Raw genomic sequence first — 25,814 nt, forward strand, 5'->3', positions numbered from 1 at the left:
CCAAGTAGGTAAGAAATTCAGACCTCCCAGGATGCTAGAGTCTTCATGTAGGGAGGAAGTTGCTCGTACTCCTCCTTTGACACCCTTATCGTTTCTTTGAACGAACTGCATTCATGGAGTTAACAGTGCAAAAAATAAGAATGACTAAGATTTGATCAGTCTTTAAAAAATCCCAGACATTCATGCTAATCACCTTGATCATTTCTTTCATTCTTGGAGCTATGAGTTGAGGTTCCTTCGTGATATTTTGTCTAGCATCAGCACTGATCTATGTAGAGTACTAAAAAATAGGATATTTTTAACATGAGACTAAAATAAGGAAACGGACATTAGAGGTAAAACAATAACAGAGGAGAAGCGTGAAAAGTGATAGCTATAGATATATGAATGGATTTCTTTCTATTACCTTTCAGGATTCTTGTAAAGCTTCTTTGGGCTTTCACTATAATGTGTGACTGCAAAATCCCAGCAAATTATCAGTATTCAAGCCAAAAATTAGCAGCTAACAAGAAATACTAATACCTTCCTACTATCTGGTTCCCATGAGCCTGAATCTGAAGGCGCAAACTGTAACGAACATGGCCCCATTTTGGCCATTCCGAGTGATTTTGATGATCGAGTGACAACGCAATCAATGAGACTAATGAGTTTGCAAGATCATATTTGTAGGATTCTTTAGGTCCCTTGGATAGAGTCCAAACCATATTCGAGACGTCCAATGCATCGTCGAGACGTCCAATTCACCGACGAGACGTCCAAACCACCGTAGAGACACTTTAGTCGCAGTGAAAAAGCAGAGATTAACGGCTGCGACGAGTTGCACAAGTGCAACAAGAAAACAGAAAAACAGTGTGACCGGATAATCCAACACCCCAATCGTCAGAATATCCGACGTAAGCATTCGGATTATCCGACGCTAGAAAAGAAGGGTCGGACTATTGCTCGGAGCATTCTTCAGAGAGGATGTTTTCACAGGGTTGAAAATTACCTTCGGGATCGGATGATCGGACGCTACATTCTTGGACCGTCGGACTAATCCGTAGGAGCAATGATCATAGCCGTTGCTTGGATTTCAAATCGCTCCTTCAGCACCGGTTCATCCGACGCAGGTTTCATACACCGTCGGACTAATGATGTCAGCATTTCAGCAGAAGAAGATGGAAGTCTTCAGCACCGGATGATCCGACGCCACCATCGGAGCAATGCGTCGGAAGAACCGACGGCCTCCACGTTAGCAGTCAGACTCAATAGTCACTATTCATCTCAGAGAGATCGGATAATCCGACGCCCCCTGGTCGGATAATCCGATGCCCTAAGCAGAAAAGGATTTACGGCTCTAAAATGGCTAGTTCAACTTGGAGGGCTATATATATATGGGTTCCACCAATCATTTGAAGTTTGCTGGAGTTCAGAGAAGTTCCACACACATCCAAGAACACATCCAAGCCAACCAAAGAGAAAATTGATCACATCCTTAGGTTTAGCACATGCTTTGTGAGTGTTAGTGCTAGATTAGCTCTTGAGTGAGTGAGTGAGCAAGGTTGTGTGCCTTGTGCCTTGGTTCGAGGAGAGAATCACCTCTTGTACTCGGTGTGCCGGCCCCTTGGAGTCTTGGTGGCTCGCGGGCAACGTCATCGACCCTCCGGCTTGGTGTGGAGTGGTGACGACATCTTTTTGCGGGGGACGTGGAGACCCCCCCACCCTTCTTGGTGAAGCTCCTTAGTGGAACCCGGGGCTAAGGTGACTGTGATTGTGTTCACGGAAGAGACTTGGTTGCCGAGAAGCAATACTCTTTGTGAGTGCTTCAACAATGTGGATGTAGGTGTGACTTTGTGGCTAACCGAACCACGGAATAAATTCTCGTGTCAAAGAGTTTGCTTCCTCTCATCCCTTCTTTAAGCTTCCGTATTTCATATTGCAACTTGTGTGCCTCTACTTTTCTAGTGTAACTTCTTGATAGGATTGGCTATAGGTTGCATAATTCTTTTGGGATGAGGGTTGTCACACTAGATGAACCGTAGTTGCGCATCTAGATAGTATGATATAGTTTACGTTTTGTGCAAATTAGTTGGAGCTTGAGGTTAAGGTTTTTAGTTTGTCTAATTCACCCCTCCTCCGCTACGAGCACCCGATTCCTTTCACGAACTTAGAGCATGGAAGACTAAAAATCTAGGAACATTCAAAACATAGCAGACTATACCCGGCAACACAATAGCAGGCGAAAGATTATAGAAGATAAATTGATTTATCTCTCCACGATCCATCCATTATCAAGTAGCAGTAATTTTAACGAGCAAACGACAAGCCATTATTAACAACAAAAGAGTAACCTTTTTTTATCCAAGATCTGGCAAACAACTGAAGACGAGAAAGAAAAGTGAGAGCAGGGCACCTGATGAGCAACTTGTGGTGACCAATCCACCACTAGCAAAATCCGTGACCTGCATGAGCGGCAGCGGGTCCGAGGGGCAGGCCAACTGAGAGCTCGCCTAGCAGCTGCGTGCCGGAGGGTGGGGCTGACGGTGAGCTCGTCCAGTAGCCGTGCGCCAGAGTGGGTGGCGGGGGGTTGAGGAGCACTATGGCCGCCAGGAAGCGGTCGGCCGATGCGACCACAAACGCCATGCCCTCGCCCGTGCAGGCGATGAGCAGCCGCCGGCCGCCCTTGCCACCGATGGCAGTGCGGCTGGCTACCGGTTCGAGCACCTCACAGCGGCGCACCTCCCGCTTGTCGCAGCATCACCGCCGGTCTCTTCCTCTTGCTAACCCCACCGCCACGGACCTCTGCGCCGTCACCAACTCCTGCTGGCGATTTGGATCTTGCGGGAACGGGCGGCAGCATCGGGGAGCTTGAGGAGTGGCTGCCGGTGGGTGCGACGGAAGCAGGCGGAGAGGGGAACGGGAATGGAGGCGGCGGCGGCATGGAAGCAGGGAGGAGAGGGCGGTGGCGTGGAAGCAGGAGAGCGAGGGAGAGAGTGGGCGGCGGCCGAGAGGTGGGAGAGATGGTAGGGTTCGGGTGCCGCGGTAGGGCATAAACAAAAAGGTGCCTAGGGGTTTTTTTGCAAACACAACAACATTATCAGATTTTCTCTTCTTTGTGTGGAAATAAACATTAGTTAGAGGGTCTTCTTGAAAAAATTACAAACTTGGGTACTGTACAATCCTAGTGGAATGGATGTAGCTATAATTTTCTAAAAATTAGAGGACGTTTTTGCAAAACGGCCAGAGCTCGTGGGGAAGTGACACATGTCCCTTTTTTCGCGTGGGATGCGGCGATGACGGCAAAGGGGAGTGGGTTTTAATCAAGCTGATGTACATCTATTTTTTGTTCTCTTAAACCCTAGCCTTTTCCAAACTCTAATTGATGTTCTTCCTGCGTCTCGATGGTATTTGAAGGCATTCTAAGTGGCCTGATCGATCTCAGAGCAACCCTAGTTCCTTGAGCTCCTACGGGGTCCCTCCCGAGCTCGAGGTAGTAGGTTCGGCGCGAAGTTTTGCATAACCGGTCAGACCGGTTCACCCTACCGGTCAGACCGGTTCACCCTACCGGTCAGACCGGTCGGCACAGGATTTCGCCGGAGTTGATCGTTTTGACGATCGTTCGCACGTTCTACCGCATTTAGGTGTGTTTGGCGCAAATTAGTGTCAACAGTCACCATAACCAGACTGCAGCTGTTTTCTGTTTATGCATTCAGTACTTTTCAGTATGCATCATGTTTGATTCAGTTCGAAACATTGCTAGCATGGCGAGTGTGCATATGTGCAGACTTCTTGTCATGGCTATTTGCATAAAGGATTTTTACGGTGCACAATACGATCATATACTACTGTCTGAGGACTTGTATGTAAATATTGGACGGTTCACATCAAAATATTGATTAGTAGTATGAGGCAGTATAGCTAGGTAGTGTAAGCATAAATAAGGGCCCGGGCTCTTGTGTATTAAGTTTGTATAAAAGAGAATGGTTAGATCACATTATTAGTTTTTTCATTGTTATTTGTTGGTTATTGTTTGAAGTAAGTTTATGCAAAATTATGTAATTTAAATCTTTGATTACGTGTGATTACTGTTTGCATGGGAAGGACTTTTTTTCAAATCGTATATATGCACCTGAAATAGTAACACTTGTTTTTTTTTTTGTGAAGCGTTTAATCGCTAGTCTGTTGCCTACATGCTTTCAGGATCATGCATCAACAAGAATAAATCCTACTCAGAAAATAATTTTTTGTTATCATTTAAATATTGAAATGGATGTGATCCTTTTATTTGTTTTTCATTCCTGCAGGGTACTAACGTGCGCTGCATCAAACAAGAGGTGGAAGGCAAGCCATGGATTCTGGAGTACTAGCTGAAGGCGATGAGGTTTGTTTTTTATCCCCACATGTCCTGCTGACTGCTTGTAATTTATTAGCTACAATAGCCCTGCTTGTGTACCAAGAAAATATTTAGCTATGAAAATGATGGTTCATCAAATGTTGTTTCATCTGGTGAACAGAACAAACCTGATGGTTCAGGCCCACGGGATGCAATATGGAATAAGAAGCTTTTATCTCTGTACAAGAATGCAAAGGACTAGAGAGCAACATTTTCTTTCCTATCGTTGCTGCGGCTGCTGCTCTGGTGGGCCTGGCATATTTTGGGCACTGCTGGCATAAGCGCAAGCTGCAACTTCCACTGGGCAAACAGCCACCTTCTAACAACAAGGAGTTAATCCGTAATCGCAAAGCACGTCTTTTATTTCTTGCAACAGGAAGCATGTTTACCATCTATTTTATTTACTAGCGTGCTAGTGTTTCTGCTGTGTGGTAGGTATGTGATTTTCATGTTTTCTCAATTGCATCAGGCTGCTGAGTGCTAATGAAAGCAGACTCTTGTTTTTATTTCAGAAAATCAACGACACAATTGGACCTTTAAACCGTATCAAGGACATTCTTGTTGTTGGCAATCACCCAAGTCCGGTATCCATGGGCATGCCCGAGCAAGCGGAATTTGATCAATCAGTAAAAGCCACACCCCCGGCCCACCCCACTCACCCACCCCTCAAACTGCATCCCAGCCGACCGGCAGCCCTAGGTGGCGGCGGCAGCGGTGCAGCCGGCACGAGCAGGGGTACAGGGGCAGGGGCAGAGCCGCGGAGGGCAGAGGCCGGAGCCTGGAGGCCACGCCGCCGTGCGGCGCAGGCGCGCAGCCGAGTAACGGCTGCAGCGGGCTGCTCCGCCTGCTGCCCTGCTCGGCCTTGGTAATCGGCATTGCTCGGCTGGCAGCGGCCAGGAGCAGGGCGCTGAGCGCAGGTCGCGGGCGGCCTGCCGGGTAGCCGGCGTCCATGCCACCACCCACCTGGGAGCAGCGCTCAAGGTCACGGCACTGCGTATTCCACGATTAGTCAAAGAGCAAACGGAAGAAACACCAGGAGCACAGTCTGCGCTCAAGACCACATAGCTCCAGCCTGCGCTCAAGGTCAGGGTGTAAGCATCCATGATTAGGCAAAGAGCAATTTTATGCTGATTGTTTAAACAGAGTGATTGGATTTATAAAATGATCCATTGATGCTTGCACTTAGCTGTCTGTTTAACTAGAGTTTTGTTTTGTTATTTGCTAGTATCAGAAACGGTGTATGTATGCATCCTAAATACAATGCAGATGCAATATCACAATGAGAAAAATATTCTGAAACTCGATTGCTTGTAATTTCATATATTTCAGATCATTTAGTATGTCTATATAATGAAAAATTTCAAATTATAAATAATTTATGTTGTGGGTACTCAATTAGTATAAGGTACTAATATATACTTTGGACGGTTAATTTGTTTGCACTACTTGAAATTTTGAATACCCATCTTACAAATCCTGGTCCCGCCCCTGAGTAAAACCCGTTAGCATCCATCAATGAAGACAATGGGGCGAAACTGGAGCAATGGTTGAGGTTTGAGGATGTTTATGCAAGTTTGTTTGGTGGCTATGTAAATTTCAAAAACCCTTTTGGATATGTGAATATGAGTTTAGCGTGGTTGCCCTTTTCATTTGGTCACTTCATCGAACCTCCAGTGGTTTCATTCCGCACCATCGATCAACTACCACTACCGGAATCGAGTAGTATGCCGTGTGCCTGAGGCACACGGCAAAAGTCTAGACACATGGCAAACTGACGGTTTCCCGTAGTATACAATGTAGTGGGTACCGATTATATATGACTGTCTTGTTTGAGGTTGCTCACACATATGGGGATATGTTCTGGTTTTCACATCAGTAAATTTATTTCACCCTTAATTTGGCGTTTCATGAGCATTGCAGCCGTCCGTCAGGACTACAATTTCGCTCCGGAGAGGACACCGGGTACGCTGATTACAAAAGTGTAAATACAGAGCAATGCCCAGATAAATCTTCAAATCAAATAGACAACGAGGTCATGCCCCGCCGGATTGAAGCACCAAAGCAAGCAAAAGTTCAGGATACTAGTACATCCCCTGTAAGTACACTTTTACATCTCATTACAACACCCATATTTATGAATTTCTTCAGAGTTTGAATAGACAGTTTGAGGGGGGATAAATCACAGCCTCGACGTGTGCAGACTACACCAAACACCTGTAGGTTTGAGCCGTCAAGCCACTTGAAGAAGGAAAACACGTCAAGAGGCGGTGTAAGTCTTCTTTTCACCACATGAATCCATGTGCTGCAGCAAAAAAATAGAAAAGGGATCAGATCAGTACTGTGCACCAGTAATCAATTTTGTAGCATGTCAACAATAATACATTAGCTAACCTCACTTTCTGGCCGCACATGCAAAATTATTTTATAATGCAGGGAGCAATTACCTGATATGGCATGTTTTGAGTAGCGAACTAGTGTAAAAGGAGCTGATATAAACTAGTCACAAGTCAAATGAACATGAGCTTTGCCACACACAGGAAACAACAACAGATTTATCAGTTGGAAAACTCATGATGACAGATTTATTAGATCAGTGTAATAAAAAGGCGACATGTCCAGCAACTGAGTGTAGCAGAGATACGGATGTTGCGGTGGTTTTGCGGGCACACAAGGAGGGATAGAGTCCGGAACGAAGTTATTCGGGATAGGGTCGGGGTGGCACCAATTGAGGAGAACTTTACCCAGCATCGGCTGAGATGATTTAAACATGTCCAACGAAGGCCTCCTGAGGCGCCGGTGCGTAATGGGGTTCTTGAGCGGGTCGATAATGTAAAGAGGGGTAGAGGTAGACCTAAACTGACGTGGGATGAGTCGGTTAAGAGAGACCTTAAGAATTGGAATATCTCTAAAGAGATAGCTTTGGATATGAGTACTTGGAGACTAGCTATCATTGTGCCTGAATCTTGAACTTATTTTTTTCGAGTTTCATCTCTAGCCTACCCTAACTTGCTTTGAAAAAAAGGTTATGTTGTTGTTGTTGTTGATGATGATGTTGTAGTGTAACAGGCTTCTTTTGCTGGAAAATCATTAGACAACATATTACCTCAATCAGAAGACACTCTCTGCGAAACCATAGAACGTTATTGTGCTCACGCTAGTGCCTGCGCATTGTATCTGCAAATCAGAGATAACTCAGTAGGGGATGATTGCATGTTTTCCGCTCTCCTTTATTCTAACAAATTTCAATCTGTGTAAACGATGTGTTGGCAGTTGAAGTTACACAATGTTCTCCCGGACCAAATAAATAAGAGAAAATTTGAGGAAATATTCTACCAGTTCAAGTATTTACTGCTGATCTTCAAATATTGAAAAGCTACTAGATCAGTATGTTTCAGGATTGCGATAAGATGAGTAACCAAATTCTATGAAATGTGGCACTTGGTCAGAGTATTCAGTTTTGAAGATGCACCACAACTGATCCTAAAGTCCAGGGTAGTATCAATTCAAGAATTAGCTCGTGAGCATCAGATACGGGAAATTGCTACATCAGCAACTTACGGCAAAATTGAGTAACCATATTCTCTGAAATAATTGATCTGAACTAAAAAATTTCGAGAGTTGCGAATTATCGATTCCGAAGACCAAAAGCGTCATAACATTTCTTCTTCCACTACCTGAACTGGTACTAGTACAAATAAGGGACTTCATAGCAGCAGCAATTACCTGATACGACATGTTTTGAGTGGCGGGAAGGATTCAGAGCACGACGCGCTGCCCTGCTTGTCCTAGGCATGCGGAGGCCTGCCGCTGGCATCCCCACAGCCGGGAAGCGAAGGGGCCAGCGATGAGAGGACAATCCGGACATCGACTTCCCCGTGAGTACTGGCCGCCATCCCCAAAGGACGCCACGGATCACGGGAGCCACCGCCGCCAAGGAGTCGAGAGTCGAGCGTCGAGCGGGTCCCGATCCAAATCCCTGGTGCCGAGCGGCAGGGCGTGCGCAGGCCGACGGCGAGAGGCAGCGGGGTGCTGGGGCCGACTTTACGGATCCACGAGCCGAGCGCCGCCACTCCCGCTCGTTGAAAGGGACCCGGACCTCTATGCGGCGCGTCACGACGCCTTGCACCACCAGCACCATCGGTCGGCTTCAAGAAAGGGTCTGGGCCCATCCGCCGCACGGATGACTCCCCGCCGGCGAGCGTGGGCTATGGGGGCAAGCCACCCGCCATCCCTCCTTCCGAGGGGACGAGCGTTATTTGTGGCACGCGCCGCCTCCCCGGCGGCGAATGAAGGGCGGGGGCCAGATCCGCTGCCACTGATGCCTCCCCGGTGGCGAGCGTCGGCCGTGGGGGCGATCCATTACCTGCCCTCCTCCCAGGAGCCTTGCGTCGGGTGCGGGATGCGCCGCCTCCTCGGCGTAAGCGTCAGACGGGGCCCGATGCGCTGCCACGGATGCCTCCCTGGCGGTGAGCATCGGCCGTGGGGGCTGAGCGAACGGCGGCGACTGCCGGAATCGCCGAGGGCAAAAAAAAAAAAAAAAAACCTAGCGCCGAGCCGAGCAGTCTGCTAGAGGCTTGTGAGAACGGGGAACGGAGGGAGAAGAACGTAAACGAAGAAAAATGATAGGGTTAATCGGATTCGTACCATTATAATTTTTCAAATTTACTAATCAATCGTTATAATTTATTTATTTAGAACTATATCATTACAATTTTATATTTCTTTAAAACATACCACTACTTACTCGTTCGATGTGTTTCTTAAGGTTTATAGACAAAAATAATCTTCTTCCCTTCCTCTCTCTCCATAGCGTCCGGCTCTCCGATAGCCGCCGATTGCTTGCTCTCGCGGTGGGGAAGTCCCCCTCTCGCGCGACCATTGCGCTGGTCACATCCCCCGCCGCTTGGCCGCTGCCACCCTCTTGCGGAGACTCCTCCGTGCCTCGTGCACTCCTCCGTGGACCTCGTGTGCGGCGGCGAGATCGAGCGGAGGCGATGGAGTGGGAGATGCAAGCGAGGGTGGAAGGGATGAAGTGCGTGCTGGAGCTGGCGGCCGCTCTGCGGCCGGAGACGATGTGGGGGATGGTGGCACTGCTCCGCCACACGCAGACCGTGCACTTCCTCCTCGCCGCCACCGAGCTCCACCTCGCCGTGCACGGCTTTGGACCGCTGCAAGGATGGCGTGCCGGCGCGGCCACTGCAGCAGCAGTAGCAACGCGTGGCAGCTGGCCTAGCTGCTCGCTTGCTAATTGCTCCTCCACAGCCTAAGCGGCGCATGGCTAGCTGCTTGTCTGGTTAGGGAATGGCGTTCAGAATTCAATCAATTCCCGGTGGAGAGGTGAACGGAAGGACCTCAGATTTGCTTGTAGAGGGGTAGGAGTGTGTGGCGTAGCTACTGGTGGGTGGAATCAAGGAGCAGTGTGTTGACGCTTTTTACGGATCAACACATGAACGCACTAAATCGTACGGCGCGAGAAAGAGCTCGATGCAGCTCTTCCTGCGTGAAGCGGTCAGACCGGTCTAGGGGATCGGTCAGATCGGTCGCCAGTGAGAATCGGCGACGGCCGGCGAACACTAACCCTAACTCGGGAGGGACCCGTCAGGATAGGTGCACGTAGGGTTGTTCTAGGATCGGCAGGCCACCTAGAACGCCTTCAAACGTCGCGGAGACGAAGGAAAAACAACAGATAAGGGTTGGAAAAGCTAGGGTTTGAGAAAAAGGATAAAAAGTAGTAATTGTTTTGTATTTTGATCGATTGGATATCCACAATCGGCTGTGACCTTTTATATTTATAGGGTGGGGTGGACTTATCCCGCAAGGAATCTCTATTATAGATCTAGATCTACAAAAATTCATAATTGACTCGGACTCCTCCTAGACCGGTCAGACCGGTCGGTCCCTGCCGGACAGGCCACAGTGCTTCGACCGGTCAGACCGCTCAGCCAGATCGGTCAGACCGGTTGATGCCAATTTTGACTATCAACATATGCCCTCCTATTTTTTGGTAATGCTTGCTTGTCAAAAAATATTCTTCTGAGCCAAAATTGTCTAAGGGCGATGATTAACATTACATCGGCTATTTTTTGTGCTAAGGGCGCTAAGTAATTATTGGCTATAACTTGCTCTAATCAAGTCGATGTTGAAACAATTTGTCTGGGCCGCCACACCATCTTCATTGTTGCTGACGTCTTTGGCACGGCCTCCACCTGTTGCTCCATTGCCTCTTTCTTGCACATACATTATAGCCTTCGCTTCTGAGTATGAGACAAGTCTGAGGGACACCACCTTGGCTGTAAATACTTTGAGTCTTGTTTCTTGCTCTTCTCATTCTCCTTGCTGCAATCAACATCTTGTTTGACCAGATTATTGCTAGCAACAATCGGTCTTTGTAGTAATACATAATTTGGATACATAGGAGGATATTGAATATAATATGATTGCATATGCATCCTACTATAATCCATAGGTGTATAAAAATAAGGATACTAGCAATACCATGGAGCAATCGGTCTACTAGATGAAGCATAATTACCTTGACTCGATTGCTCTTGATGTTTCGACGATGATTCTGTACCCTTGACTTCGCTTGATCGCCCCTTCTGTCTCTGAGCACTCCCTTTCTTCTCATATTTGGCTAAGAGTACCTTAAAACTTGGCTTTGTCTTGATTTTGGAAGAGTTCCCAGATTTACTGGACGCACCGGTCAGACCGCCGCTGTGACCGGTCAGACCGGTCGACTTGTTGTTGGCCTTCTTCTTCTTGTCTTACCCCCCGAGTATTTTTGTAGCTTGAGGGGTCTTCAATGTCAGCTTCTTTTCAGGTTTTTGATCACCAATGACTATATTTTTCTCCTTGGTTGATTCGGCTTGACTCGGCCGAATTAGCACTTTAGGATTATTCAATTCTAACATATGCACTAGTAAAGGATTCTGATTAACCTGCATATTAGAAATAACCAATCGTCCTTCATTAATGGCCGATTGAATCTATCTACGTAACATATTGCAATCATTAGTAGCATGTGAAAAAATATTCTGGAGCTTGCAATACGCTTGCCGCTTCAACTCTTCAAGCGGCGGTACAGTATGTGACATCTTGATGTATCTAAGCCTATATAACCCATCAAATATTCTTTCGCACTTGGATACATCAAAAGTAAATTTTTTGTCTTGCCAATTTTTGTGAATCGGCTTAAGAGCAGAACAAGTAAGTGGTTTGGCTTGAGATGACCAAGCAAACTCAGCAGCATATACATCATTAGACTCATCATCCGAACAATCTGAAGTATAATCTAAAGCATGTACACTAGAACGATGATGTCTATGAGATTCTTGATATTCTTTGCTTCGGCTTTCTATATCCAAAGCTCTTTGATGCACCTGAGTAACAGTAAAGAAATCATAGCCCTCTAATCTTTCTTTAATATGAGAGCACAAGCTATTAAAAGTCAAATCAGCTAAGTCTTTTTCTGCAATATTTACACTAAAGCATCATTTTATTGTGTCGCGGAATCGTCTTATGTAATCATTGACGGATTCATCACGCGATTGTCTAACCGATGTCAAGTGAGACAATTTAAGCTCATCATGCCCACAGAAAAAGTGCTCATGGAACTTCTGCTCTAATTGTTCCCACGAGCCAATAGAATTAGGTACCAAAGAATAAAACCAGGAGAAAGCAGTTCCAGTTAGAGATAAAGAAAATAAACGCACTTTCAACTTGTTTATTGAACTAGCTTCTCCTAATTGGGCAAGATACTGACTAATATGCTCAAAAGTACTCCTAGTATCTTCCCCACTGAATTTAACAAACTCAGGCAACCTAAAACCAGCAGGGTATGCAACCGAATCAAATGAAGTAGGATACAACTTTTGGTATGTGCGGGTTTTGCTTCTATCATCCACTCCAAAACTTTCTCTAAACAAATTAGCCAAATCATTCTTATAATCAGCAAGCATTTTGTCAAAATTGTTCGAAGAATTTGGCTGTGTGGATGTAGATACCTCTCGCTGGTTTGAAACAAGCTGACCGGATGGACCGATCGGACCGGTCAGTACGACCGGTCGGACCGGTGGGGGGAACCGGTCTAGCCAGACTGGTATACCGGTCTGACTGGTCTCTGCCGGCTTTGCCAACGCTGCACGTATCGGTCGAACATCTCATCGGAGATAGGACCGATGTGTGGTACTGAGGTCCTTGGAGGTTCTGGTGGTGTGTATGAAACAATTTCGTTTGTTCGGCTAATGTTGGCCGAACCAGGAATACTCATAATAGGATCAATGTATGTGGGTGTCACAGTTTGATCACTGAAATAATTCATCGGCATCCCATATTGAGGTTGACACACAGGAGATGCTGCCGATGGTTGAGAAACATAAAATTCAGAAGTAGAAACAGATGGATGTTCATCGGCTGTTTCTGGTTTCTTACCAGCCGATTCTCTCTCCTTAGAGCTAAGCCAATTAACCCAATAGACATCCCGTTCAGCTAGTAATTTCTGAATTTGTTCCATAGTAACACCAAAAGGTGGAGCAGTTGCAGCAGATGTTACCTCAGTAGATGCATCCGTGGGGGTAGAAGCGAAGTCGATCTCCTTGATCTTGGTGACTTTGTCGCGTCGATCGACCTTGATGCTTGTAAGCGCCGCTAGTAGATCTTCTTCGTCACGCTTTTTTTTGCGCTCCACTAGCAGCAGATGGACGTCCTTGGGAAGATGCTCGTATGTCGTAGGGATGATGTTGTCCTTGTCGACTTCTGTGTTGGAGTCCATCTTCTTCGGGGTAGATTAGATCGGTTTTGCTAACCAAGATATTTCTTCCCCAGCGGAGTCGCCAAAAAGTATGTTGGCACCTATTATGGATCAACACACAAACGCACTAGATCGTGCAGCGCGAGAAAGAGCTCGATGTAGCTCTTCCTGCGTGAAGCGGTCAGACCGGTCTAGGGGACCGGTCAGACTGGTCGCCGGTGAGAATCGGCGACGGCCGACGAACGCTAACCCGGGAGGGACCCCGTCAGGGTAGGCGCACGTAGAGTTGTTCTAGGATCGGCAGGCCACCTAGAACGCCTTCAAACATCGCGGAGACAAAGGAACAACAACAGATAAGGGTTGGAAAAGCTAGGGTTTGAGAAGAGGATAAAAAATAGTAATTGTTTTGTATTTTGATCGATTGGATATCCTCAACCGGCCATGACCCTTTATATTTATAGGGTGGGGTGGACTTATCCCACAAGGAATCTCTATTACAGATCTAGATCTACAAAAATCCTTAATCGACTCGGACTCCTCCTAGTCCGGTCGGACCTACCGGTCAGTCCCTACCGGATAGGCCACAGTGCTTCGATCGGTCAGACCGCTCGGCCAGACCGGTCAGACCAGTTGGTGCCAACTTTGGCTGTCAACATGGTGGAATGGATCATATGAATTTTGTGTGGTGGAGCTTGACAATTTTTGGGAGAAGAAGAGGAACGTGAGAAGAAAGAAGAGAGTATTTTGGTCCAAATATCTTTATAAACACAATGAAGGGGTAAGTAATGGCATGTTTTCTACAAATGTGAAATTGCAATGGCACATTTACGATACGATGAATAGTAATGGTATATCTCCGAACTACGATAATTGTAATGTCACATATCCAATTAACCCAAAATAATAAACATAAAATGGGTGATATCACAAATCATCTTACTCTGTTCCTTTGACTTGTGAGCCAATCAGCCAGCAATGCTTTTCTTTTACACCAAATCAGTACCAGCCACTGCCCTAAAAAAATCAGTACCAACCACCAGCCAGCTAGCAGTACTTTTATCCCAAGACAAATCAACACTTGCTACCAGCTACAACCAAGCGAACAGAGTGTAACCTTATACTACCTCATACTGCTAATTAATGTTTCAGTGGTATAAAGAAATCTAGATAGTCCAATATTTACATAGGAGTTCTTTCCAAATAGTAGTATATGATTGCATTATGCACCGTAAAAGTCCTCTATGCTAATGGCACTCACAAGAAGTCTGCACATATGCACACTCGCCATGCTAGCAATGTTTCGAACTGAATCAAACATGATGCATACTGAAAACTAAATGCATAAATAGAAAACAACTGTAGTCTAGTTATGGTGACAGTTGACACTAATTTGCGTCAAACACACCCGAATGCGCTAAAATGCGCGAACGATCGTCAAAATGATTAACTCCGGCGAAATCCTGTGCTGACCGGTCTGACCGGTAAGGCGAACCGGACTGACTAGTAGGGCGAACTAGTCTGACCGGTTATGTAGAACTTCACGCCGAACCTACCACCTCGAGCTCGAGAGGAATCCCATCGGAGCTCGAGACGCAGGAAGAACATCAATTAGGGTTTGGAAAAGGTTAGGGTTTGAGAGAACAAAAAGTAGATGTAAATTGTATTGATTCGATTGGGAATACCTTCAATCGGCCTTAGCCTTTATATATATATGCCGGGGAAGTTGTACTCCTTTCAAGTTGGTTTACACAAGGATTCTAAAAATAAAACAAAGCCTACTTGGATTACAACTTGGCAGACCGGTCTAAACGGTCAGCCCGACCGGTCAGACTGGTTGGCCGCTGACTTGCCAATTTTGGCTGTCAACATATGCCCCCTGCTTTTTGGTGAGTTTTACAAGGCAAAAAGCAAGTACTAAAATATAGTCTGATATACATGCATTATTCATATTACACAGGCTTAAAAACAAAACTAAGGGTGATATCCAATACAGGCCATCTTCGTCTTCATGCACTCTGCCATACACTGGGGTAGTATTACTTCAAATACCTCCTATTGATAGCTCTAGGTATACGCTCTCATTGCACCATCTCCATCATATATGAATTTTCGGAGATAACCTTGATAATCTTGTATGGACCCTCCAAACTTGGAGACTATTTGCCAAACTTATTGCTTTTCATCCGAAGAGGCAAAATTGTCTTCCAAACTAGATCTCCAACTTGAAATGATTTACTTTACCTTTTTGTTATAGGCTCTGGCCATCTAAAGCTTGTCCTTCTCAATTTCCTTAGAGCCCTCAAACGCTTGTTGGTTACTTCATTATTATTATCCATCATCAAATTATTGTAATCAACAGTGGAAATGTTATTTTGTTTAGCCAATCTATAAGCGTCCAGGTTTACCTCGACATGTAAAACGATCTTCTGACCATGCACAAGCTCAAAAAGGAGTAAATTTAGTAGCACAATGTCTAGATATGTGATGAGCCCATAATGTTTCGGATTATACTTCATGCCACCTCCTAGTATTTTCTTCTATCTTTTTCTTGATAAGCTTGATCAAAATCTTGTTGCTTGACTCGGCCTGCCCATTGGCCTGAGCATAATATGGGGATGAATTCAGCAAGTTAATCTTTGACAGTTTGTGGAATGCCGAATCTATGAATAATATGCTTAGTAATAAACTCAATTACCTCCCTATGTGTCATATTTCTCAAAGGAACTGCTTCGGTCCACTTAGTGAAATAATCTTTAGCAACCAACACGAAGTGATGCCCCTTTAAAGATGGAGGATTAATTTGTCCAATGAAATCGAACCCCCAACCTCGGAACGACCATGGTTTAATAATAGGATTCATCAACACAGCGGGCACCAATTGCAAGTCACCAAACCGTTGATACTCTTCACATCCTTTATAATATTTGAAGCAATTAGACATCATGGTAGGCCAATAGAAACCGGCTCTTCTAACCAACCACTTTATCTTGGGAGCCAATTGATGAGTACCATAAATGCCTTCATGAACTTCACCCATAGCAACCCTGGCTTGATCTGAGTCCAAACATTTGAGAAGCAAGTATTCGGTGATTTAATGATAAAATTCATCGTCGATCAAAACATATTTAAAAGCCAAATGCCGAATATTCCTCTCTGCACCACAACCAGAATCTCTCAAATATGATATAAGAGGAACTCTCCTATCCTAATCTTTAGCTTTGATGATTAAATCATCTTTTGCAGCCGAAATGATGTTATCAGCAGAACTACCGGTCAGACCGGTCTGGGCAGTCAGATTGGTTCGTCCAAAACCTGAAACTCGGCTTTAACTCACATCGGCTTCCGAATATTGAAATATTTCTTTGTAACATTATAGCCAGATGCTTGCTGAGTCAGAGCGTTCGCCTTTCCATTCTCTTCCCTCGGGAGATGTTTACAACAAATTCATCAAAAGAAGAAATAATATCAAGGCACCTATCAAGATATGTATGTATCTTTTATGTTTATCTGTGCTGAATGGTTGTGTTCTTGAGTGCCATAATTCTTGCAATATTTCTGTCAACAGTTTTTGAGTGCAAATGGAATTATACCAGAGTGGTCCAGTGTCTTTCTCTTTTTGTGGATTCCGATGTGTGACTTATTAATGGGTCCCACATGGGTCCCACTGCTGATCATAAGAATTGAATTCATCCTAGGAAAATATATTGGATACAGCATGATCTTAATCATTTATTCACGCTGGGACAACAAACTGACATAAACAAAATGAATTATGTAAAGAAGCCATCATCTTCCTGGTCTTGATCCACAGAAGCTAGTGGTGCAACTACTCCATCATTGATGTAGGTGTCGTCTTCATCATCAAAGTCCTCATCAATATCATCTGGTTCATCAACTGCTTGGGCCTGCACATGTTGAATAACAGAGGCTTCCCTAGTTGTGCCTTCCTTTTATGATCTTGTCCAACTTGAAAAATGCTCCTGCGCACCCGACAAATTAATGGTTTGGATTGCAGATCAATTGAATCAATATCAATTTCATCCACATTTTCTTCGTCTGGCATTGCAAACAAATTTCTTGGTTTCATCACGACGACACTACTCCATCCCGGCTTGTTCACAAGTGGAACAAAAAACACTTGTTCAGCCTGGGTCGCTAGAATGTAAGGTCCATTCGAATATCTCAACATAATAGTGTCGATATCAATAATCCCCAATTTATTCCTACTGTATTCTTTACCTCTGCTGCTACTAGAAACTGGAACATTGTACCAATCGCATCAGAATAAATAACTTGTTTTTGTCCAGGGAAATCCAGTGAGATAATTTTTCTAATCACTCCATACAAATTCATGTTGCCTGTAGTAGCATCACCCTTCACGAGCACCCCACTATTTTGTGTTACGAGGCTTCTCTCAATGGCGATCGTTCGAAACAGCCAATTATTAATATGGTATCTATTCAAAATACAAGCTCGATGGTCTGGTCCTTGAGCAAGGGCATACATCTCTTGACTCACTTCTCCTTTGTGATACAGATGCTTGATCTACAATGTTGTTTTCGAAATATTTTATAATTAGTGCATGTGACCATCCATATGGAAAATTAAAATAAAATATGCGTACTAACCTTCCCCTTGAACCACCTTACGAGATGCTCTAGGTGTCGTTTTGAAATATTTGTTGATCCATATTTCCTGAGTTCTTCCATATGTAAACTATATACATACAAATGTGCATTAATGTGTTACTCTATGCCACAAATAAATATATCATAAACAAAAGGAAGATGGTTTATTGCAACTTACTCTATCTTTGGGCTGGCTTCTTCGTAGTTCGTAATTATGTAGTGCCTCATCTTGCGCAATTCATTTGGTTGACTTATCTCGATATTCTGACCTCTCCTCTTGTAATCCATGTCGGCAAAAATGCTCAAACCAAATGGTGGCTTATTCACCACGATATTTTCATGACGTTCAGCATGGTTCAGTTTTGTTTCCACATTGAGCAAAATGTAAGGCACTCCTCGACTATGTATCCCTCAGCTAGTGACCATTCCGGCTGCACGTCGTTCCTCACATATCCTTTTGCAGTACGTAAGTACCTCTCCACTGGATATATCCATCTATAACACCCCGGCCCTCCAACTTTAGCTTCTTCAGCCAGATGAACAGGCAAATGGATCATGATATCAAAGAAAGGAGGTGGTAATACCATCTCAAGCCGACAAAGAGTCTCCCGAATTGAAATACTAAGTTTGTCCATATCTTCTTCCACCAGCTCCTTAGACCATATTGCATTGAAGAACCTACTAAGTTATATCAATCCGACGACAACATCTTCAGGTAAAATCTTTCAAACAACTAATGGTAGTAGTTTCTAGAGAATTATGTGGTAGTCATGCATTTTGAATCTAGACACCTTACATGCATTTATGTCAACACATCTCCTTATATTGGGGGCAACCCCATCAGGCATCTTCACTCCTTGCAGAAACTGCCATAGAATTTTCTTGTCATCCTTATCTAAGAAGTACAATGTTGGTGGCAAGGTATACTTACAATTCTTAATAATAGGATGCTGATCTTGTCATATACCTAGATGTGCCATGTCAAGCCAGGCCTTCTCACTGTCCTTACTTTTACCTTCAATTCGAAGTACAGTACCCAGTATGCTCTCACATATGTTTTTCTCAATGTGCATGAAATCCAAATTATGCCTAATGAGCAAAGAAGACCAGTAAGGCAGCTAAAAAAAAATGCTCTTCTTCCTCCAGTTGTGCCATCTTTTATATTCGTCATGCTTCCTCTTTTTTGATGCCTGCTTTCCAAATTGCACTTGACTAAAAGTATCATATTGCTCCAATACTTGTTCACCAATCAGTGGTACTGGTGCCTCCCTGAGTTCGACCTTGTTGTTGAAGCTAATCTTGTTCCTTCGCAAAGGATGATCCAAGGGCAAAAAATGTCGATGTCCCATGCAGTAGTGCTTGGACCCAAATTTCAACCTCAAATAGTCTGTATCTTTGTGGCAGTATGGACATGCAAATTTTTCTTTTGTGCTCCAGCTAGAAAGTAAAATCATTAATTGTCCAAAGCACTTCTCCCAAAAGCTCCTTCAACTCATCCTTGTGGCAGTATGGACATGCAGGAAAATCATTAATTGTCCAAAGTAAAATAGAATGTAATTTGAAATTCTTCTTAACCTTCTCATCCAAGGTTTGGACACCCTTCTCCCAAAGCTCCTTCAACTCATCAATAAGGGGCCTCAAATATACATCAATATTCATTCCAGGAGATCTAGGACCAAGTAGCATTGACATAATCCAATAAGGTTGTTTTTGACACAACCAAGGAGGCAAATTGTAAGGGATTAGGATAACAGGCCATGTTGCTGTGGCAGAACCACCCAAAATAAACTGGGCCGAGTGCGATAATCATCATTGCTAGGCAACTCTGATCCAAAACCGCACTACAACGGTAGTTCCTTGAGTAAAGTCTCGATTAAAGCCATGCTATCCGGGATCGAGATAGGCAACACTCACACGAAGGCGAGCCCAAAGAATACAACACAGGCCATTTCATACATCTCAGAGTTGCAACAGAATTTAATTATTACAAACCATGTTCAGAAATAGTAAAGTACCACAGAGTCTTATGCTACACAAATTAATTTAAGTCTCATTACTGCAGCGGAAGAGGTAAAAACGATAACTAGCGAAACTGGAATGCCTCGATAAAGCCCATACGAGACATCAGTCAGTGGGAGGGGTGTCAGCACCGGCTGAGGGACCATCCCACTCTACATACCAGCCCAGATGTAACGTACACAGCCAAGTAAGGCTCGCAATCATGCCCTCAAAGTTAGTACCTGAAAATAGTGCCACGAGTAAGGCTGAGTATACTAATACTCAGCAAGTCTTACCCGTCAACAGATATACTTAGTCCACTTAACTAGACATGCAAGGCTGATATGGCTCTGGGTTTATTTTGCTTAAAAGCAACAAAGAGTAGGTCCTTAATTTCAAGTTTTATTTTTCAGATTCTAGGTCGATTAGCCATTCTTGGTGAGCACCTATTCTAGACATACATGGTTGTCCAAACATTTAATCATACAACCATAATTCTTTCCATCGTGTTCCACTTGTTACTCTGTGTGACAGAAATTGTTAAGCAGTCTCAAATAGTGAGAGGCGGATGATTCGAATCGAGTTTCTTAACCTTGCAAGGCAAACCTAACACACACGTATGGGGAACTACGCCACCCATACAAATTTTTCCCTTTCTTTCCAGTCCGTGGATCTGGGGCACTTCCCTCGACTATAGAGTCTGACCACTCTGTAGCCACATGTTGCGCTCATCCTTGACCAAGTCCAAAAGAGAGTGCAAGGTCGTTCCACTCGCTAGTCCAATCAGGTACTTAAGCTTACCTATTACCATATTTCTCGGCATGTGGCTAGTACTTTCAAAAGCTTAACGATATGTGCCACACACCGCGACCTTAACCAATTTCCACTACACTGACAGGGTATCTCAACTACACAACCCCGCCTATTGTCCTTACATTGCAACAGTAGTAAAGTCAGTCAACTCCTATGATCTCGCGAAAGGCAGAAAATCACTCGACTTCTACCGTTCCTAGTTAGTGGGGCAACTAGTCGAAGTGACTCGGGGTAACATTACATAGGAACCTAGGAGCATGAAACTATGGTTTCAACCAACTCCTAATAACGTAAATGCCCAAATAAAATCATTACAACATATATCGAATGAATAGATATAAATATATGTGAAAATAATGGGATTGATGCACCGGGGCTTGCCTTCCTGGGCACTAGCATTGTCAGGCTTGGGCTCTTTCAGACGTTGGTCCGGGTCTTTGTTCAACTTAGTTAAGTTCAGAGAAAATCCATCAATAACAGGATCACCACTGGTAGGCACTAACCCGTAAACGCCGTCGGATAAATTCACAGTCTCTATATGAGTGCAAGATGATCTGTGTTACAATATGATACAACTTTCTTTCTTTCCTTCAATATAAAGTTGTAATCCAACAAATGTGTTACTTTAGTGATGATCTTGTTTAGCTTCATTCACTGGGAAATCATTTATAGAGTAATTTCTATATTTACTTTACTTTACAAAAATGAGCTGGGTGGGGGTTTTCAATTTTCTACTCAATAATCATAAGGATAATTGCATAATTTAAAATAGATGCTAGAGACATGATATGGTGCTAACAATTTTACACAACACAGAACATATAATCAAGAACTTATGGTAAAATTTTCAGCTAAAAAGAGAATGGATGCAAGCATGAAAAATAATTAAAACAATGCATGTTAAGATCAAACAAAATTTATACAGAATGATCTATCAAGATTCTGGAGCTCAAATTTTTACTATAAATCCTACATATGATATAAAACTTACTGTAAATTTTCCAGGATTTATGTAAGCATAAACTAGGAGAAATAAATTTGGCAAATTAAGCATGTACCTGGCAAAATTAATTTCTATAGAGAGTTTTATAAGGTTTCTATGTACCAAAATTTTACTAGTGCTTAATTTACTCCTACTCATGCTTCAATAAAAATATCAGCAATTATTTCTAACAATACATTTAGCATTTGGTACAGATATTAAGCTTTGGCGCAAAAATCATGAGCATACATGCAGTAACTCGACCACAGAAAAAATAATAAATCTGGCCATGTGATAGAATGAGTAACTCCAGTTCTACTCAACATATGAATCTCAAACTTTGCATATAGGTTTATATGACTAAAAGGAAGTACTACACAATTTACCAGATTTTTCTACGGACAGGAACTATTTATTATAATAAAGTGATACTTAACATGGATTAAATCACAGATAACGCTACTTAGATAAAAAAATATCCAAACTTGCATGAGTGAGCATTTAGCAATCTAAACAAATGGTAAAAGTTTCATGCACATAAACATAGAAAATCTACCCGAAAAAAATATGAAGTATTCTAGTAGATCTAGCAAAGTGGGGTTTTCCATCTAGTAACCAGAGTCCACTTAAGCTCAAATTTTTACGAGGTACTAGAAATAGCATGAGACATCATCTAGACAAAAATCAGCTATAGTTGTTGAGTAGAACTCCTAGAACATTTATTCCCTATTTATCCTTGTATTTAACCTAGAGACAAAGCATCGAAAATTTGTCCATGGGTCTGTGGGCAATCCTGTAGATAGTTTTACGGATTCCAAAATATTTGGATTTGCATTTTTACCATTTTTCTATGATTTTCTACGCATTTTCAAAGTTTGCTGATTTTAATCTAGTAATTCATGTCATTTTTATGTCTTAAACCCTAGAATCAAATTTTTTAGTTATAAATGGGTCCCTAGTCGCCGGAGTTCAAGCAGAGCTTCGTTTCCCGGCAAGGTTCGGCCTCGACGGCGCGGGCTAGGTGGGCGAAACGGTAGATGGGATCCATACACACCTTTTGATGCCCGGCGTCAAGGTCAGGGAGGTCGGGAAGGGGCTCGTCGACCGCGAAAGGCTGCGGTCGGGGTCGGTTGTCGTCGGCGAGGGTGCTCAGGCAGTCCTGGGCGTCGGGCTTCGGGCTCTAGAGCACCACCGAGCAATGAGGAAGGTCGTGGTGAGGTCGGGTTAGACAATGCGGGGTGGAGGAGGCCACTCCACAGAGAGCTCGAGCTCGCCGGAGCAATGGCGGGCGGCGAAAAGGGGAACGGCGGCGAACGCGCGTGGGCTCGGCTTGGGGTCCCATTTATAGTGTATGAGGCTTAAGGGCGAAGGTTTTGAGTGACTGGGGGAGGGCCATTCGGCCTGGGATAACCTGCGGCGAGGTGGCGGCGCTGGGAGGCGGCGGCGGCATGGAAGCCGCTCGGGCGTCAGGGACGCGTGGCCTCCGCACGAGTCGCCATGGGGCCCGGTTTTGGCGTGCCAGGGCCACTTGGCCGGCCAGCTGTCGCCCCAGGGCCGCACCCCGGCGTAAGGCGCCGGAAAAGGGAGGAGGGGAAAAACAGAGCATTTTGTGATTTCTAAGATATCCAGGGACTGAACTATAAACAAAACTTTTCTCCCTCTTCCTAGCCTCAAATGAAAAACTTTTAAATACCATTTTTGTTCAGTTTTTCAATATCTACAACTTCTTTTCAGGCACTTTTTCATTTGAGCAATGGTTTGCAAACTATTTTAAATATTTGATTTTACAGTAAAGGGCCTCAAATTCTATGTTGTTTTAAATGGAATTTAGCTGAAATCCAATTGAGCACATGTTACTAAAGGTACTAGTTTTCAGCCATATTTATTTTTGTGACATGTTTGGAAATTGTTTTAAGTTTGATAACTTTTGATTTTAACCCCTTTACATGATTTACTTATATTGGGAATTTAAGTTTAAGTTCAAAGGTGTGGCCTCCATCAATTATTAGCCCTCACTATTGTGTTGTAAGTTAATTGAGTTGGCTTAATTATTTTTTTTCAACACCTAGGGTGTCACAGCCTACCTTTTTAAAAGGAATCTTGTCCCAAGATTGCAGGAATAACTGGAATAGAGTGAAGGTACTTGGGGTAGCACTAAGAAAACCAAAAAATATTTATTTATATAATCCTCCGTCTCCTAGGTGGCTTCTTCCACAGTGTGATGATTCTACTGAATTTTATACATTTTGACCACCTTTCGACGAGTACCTCATTCCTTGGTGTCCAAAATTCTGGGAGGCGATTCGGAATATGAAAGGTCTGGTACCACGGAGATTTCCTGTTGTTCAAGTATCTCTGTAGGAACTCGGATACATTTCTTGAGTTAAGATGCGTGGAAAACATTATGGACTGCGGCATGTTGCGAAGGTAGTCGAAGTCGATAAGCCATTGTTCCACATTCTTCGATGATTTCATATGGTCCGATATATCGTGGAGATAATTTGCCTTTGATTCCAAAACATTGAACACCTTTGGTTGGTGAGAGCAACATTAAATTTCAAAGGTTTTCTTCATTTATCAAAATATCTCTTTTGTCGGGATTGAGCTGCTCTCAAATTTTCTTGGACCACTTTCACTTTTTCTTCGGCTTCGACCACTAAATCGGGTTCAAAGACTTTACGCTCTCCAGTCTGTGACCGACTCAAAGGAGTTCAACACCGTCAACCATACAAGGCCTTGAAAGGTGTCATTTTTGGACTGGTTTGATAGTTGTTGTTGTAGGAAAATTCCGCCAGAGATAAGCACTTGTTCCAATTCTTGTTATAATGAATGAAAAATGCTCGGGGCATATCTTCAAGAATTTGGTTTACGTTTTCTGTTTGCCCGCCAGTCTGTGGATGGTAAGCAGAGCTTCGAATTAATTTGGTTTTGAGAGTCTCTTGAAGTTGCTCCCAAAATCTAGCCACAAACTGAGTGCCACAATCTGAAATAATTATTTTTGGTACACCATGCAGGCAAACAATTCTATCGATATAAATTTCTGCATATGTTCTGGCTCCATATTCAGTATTCACTTGATTGAAGTGAGCTGTCTTTGTGAGTCGATCGACAATGACCCAAATAGAATCATGATGTTGTGACGTATTGGGTAAGCTCACTTGAAATCCATACTGATATCTTTCCATTTCCAAGATGGAATAGGCAGAGGTTGGAGAGTTCCAGTAATCTTCAAATGATTGGCTCTCACTCTCTGACAGGTGTCACACTCTGCAACATATTTGGCGATTTCACTTTTCATTTAGGTCCACCAGAAATATTGCCAGAGATCCTGATACATCTTGGTGCTACCCGGATGAATGGGGAATTTTGAAAGATGAGCTTCGTCTAAGATCCGATTTCGGAGTTCTGGATTTTTAGGTACGACTAAGCGACCATCGAACCACAAAATTCCTTTGTGATCTAGACAAAAGCATATATATTTTTCTTCCCCTTCTAATAATTTCTGTTTGATGATTCCGACACCCTTATCTTGTAGTTGTGCCATGATGACTTGGTCAAATAGTGTTGGTTCAATAGAAATGTGATTCAAAGTCCCCTGAGGAATAATCTTCAATTTCAACTTTTGCATTTCAGCGCATAAGATCTCATAATATGACTCAACTGGGAGATAGTTGCAATGAACCTTATGGCTGAGCGCACCGCAACAACATTGGCTTTACCGAGATGATAATGAACTTCCAGGTCATAATCTTTGATTAATTCTAGCCATTGCCGTTGTCGCATATTCAGATCACTCTGAGTGAAAATATACTTGAGACTCTTGTGGTTAGTATAGATGTTGCAATGAGTACCCATAAGATAGTGTCTCCAAATCTTGAGAGCATGAATAACCGCTGCTAGCTCAAGATCATGGGTCAGATAATTGAGTTCATGCGGTCGAAGAGCTCAGGAAGCATAAGCGATAACCTGATTATCTTGTATAAGAACACAGCCAATGATGAGGACATCGCTGCATCGGATACGTACACGTTGAAGTCCGAATCGTCTACAACTTGGACTTCGTTTCTTTCTCGGATTCTAGAACCAGTCTGCCCCAAAAATGATGCCACGGCCACATATGGAATCCGTTTGAGGAGATCTTTAAATGGTTGGAAATATAATTTCATAACCTTTCCAACGCCACCAGATTCAGGTCCATAGCAGTTTGGAGTCGACGGCAATTCATGAAACAAGTTGACATCCAGAATCTGGAAAGGTGCTGCGTCACCTCTT

General features: G+C 43.7%; 1 long non-coding RNA gene and 1 pseudogene across 1 annotated transcript; one reads left to right on the forward strand and one right to left on the reverse strand.

Moving 5' to 3' along the window:
* Window positions 1–4,327: 4,327 nt before the first annotated feature.
* Window positions 4,328–4,991, forward strand: LOC120684920 (annotated as a pseudogene).
* Window positions 4,992–6,340: 1,349 nt separating this feature from the next.
* On the reverse strand, window positions 6,341–8,925 carry LOC120686931. The gene is made up of 3 exons (XR_005680446.1): window positions 8,096–8,925; window positions 7,476–7,546; window positions 6,341–6,674 (listed from the first exon to the last, which is right to left on the reverse strand). It is a non-coding gene; the product is annotated as an uncharacterized LOC120686931 (long non-coding RNA).
* Between the last annotated feature and the right edge of the window lie 16,889 nt (window positions 8,926–25,814).

The sequence above is a fragment of the Panicum virgatum genome, chromosome 8N (genome assembly GCF_016808335.1).
Source record: "Panicum virgatum strain AP13 chromosome 8N, P.virgatum_v5, whole genome shotgun sequence".
Classification (NCBI taxonomy): Eukaryota; Viridiplantae; Streptophyta; class Magnoliopsida; order Poales; family Poaceae; genus Panicum; species Panicum virgatum.